Genomic DNA, 1,423 nt, shown 5'->3' on the forward strand with positions numbered 1-1,423 from the left:
GAGGAGGAGGAGGAGGAAGAGGAGGAGGAGGAGGAGGAGGAGGAACACACTTCGCGGGCGCGAAAGGTAAAGATTCCCTGAAACCTGTGGCATTTCGCGAGGCAGTCTACCCTCTCGTCTCCCACGAAGCGGGATCGATAGCGTGTCAGACGAGAAGAGAAGCAGGCGGCGGCGGTGGCGGTGGCGGCGTCGGCGGCGTCCGCGACGGCGGCGGCGGCACCACCAGCCTATTTCCAGCAACAACAACAGCAGCCAGCCAGCCAGCCAGCCAGCCAGCGGCAGCAGCGGCGGCGGCAGAAGCAGCAGTAGCAACGACAGAAGCGCCTCTCCAAGTTGAACGTCGCTCCGCAGCCATTCCACGGCCATGTCTGGCGGCGCTCCGTGTTGGCTACGCCCGTGTGTCCTGATCCTGTCCAATCCAACGTTCGCGTACAGCGTCAGCAACGGTGGTCGTGGCCAATGGGCGTAGCTGCTTTCGCGTCGGCTCATGCGAGTCCAGAAGCGACGCGCCGGGGGTTGCTGAAAGAGAGGCAGAGGGGGGTAGTTGCCGACGTCGCAGGTGCAGCCAGTTGGCTGGCGAACTCGAGGCGAGCGCGCTCGCGTCATCGTCGTGCTCGCTCCGCCGCTGCTACCGTGACGTTGACGTGGCGTGCGGTGCTGTGGCGTGCCGTGCCGTGCCGTGCCGGCATCATCATCCCCTCGAAAGGTAAAGAGCGAGAGGCGTCATTGGTCAGCGACTCACGTCGCCGACCAGGAGACCTCCGCTTTTCGGCTCGCCGCCGTCGCGAAACACCATCATTCGGAGCCGCACAGCCGAAAAGTGCACGAGACAAACGTGACGCTAATCGTTTCTGCGCTTTCCGGGGACAGATCCGGAAGCCGGTTGCGCTATTAACGAGAAACGCCAAGATCTGTCGCAAAGTCGTAAGATAGCGTCGTCCGTGAATGTTAATTGTCACTTGTCACCGGGCTCTGAGATAATTCCAACACAAAGAAGCAACCCCCTTGGCGAAGGGTGCTGGGCGTTATATCAGCAACGTCCGTCAATTGCACGATCGTGTACGAATCGCCGTTTTCGAAACCCGACAACGTCATGATTATGTATAGGGTGCATGTATTGCGACCGAGACCGTGAGCAAAGCCGGGTGTTGTATTTGTCGTGTTTCCGAAGAGACGTCGAGGAGAGCCACGAGGCGAAGAACCACCGCATCAGACCCGCGATGAGGCGCCGCTCTCAGGTTGACAGCTGAGAGAACACGCGCGTGGTTCACCAAGGGGTGCAATATCGTCGTTGTCGTCGACGGCGGCGACAAGAAGACGAGACCGCTCGTCAACTTCAGACGAGTTGTACCACGCCGGTGAGTGAGGAGGAGGAGGAGAAGAAGAAGAAGAAGAAGAAGAAGAAGAAGAAGAAGAAGAAGAA

The 1,423-nt window shown here is 59.8% G+C and overlaps 1 protein-coding gene across 1 annotated transcript in view; it reads left to right on the forward strand.

The window, feature by feature from the left end:
* Positions 1 to 1,423, forward strand: part of LOC116843650 (LIM/homeobox protein Lhx5) — a 70,453-nt gene that overhangs the window by 9,696 nt on the left and 59,334 nt on the right. The window lies entirely within an intron of this gene.

Source organism: Odontomachus brunneus, unplaced genomic scaffold (assembly GCF_010583005.1).
Source record: "Odontomachus brunneus isolate Ranch 3 - 2012 unplaced genomic scaffold, Obru_v1 Obru_scaffold_034, whole genome shotgun sequence".
Taxonomy (NCBI): domain Eukaryota; kingdom Metazoa; phylum Arthropoda; class Insecta; order Hymenoptera; family Formicidae; genus Odontomachus; species Odontomachus brunneus.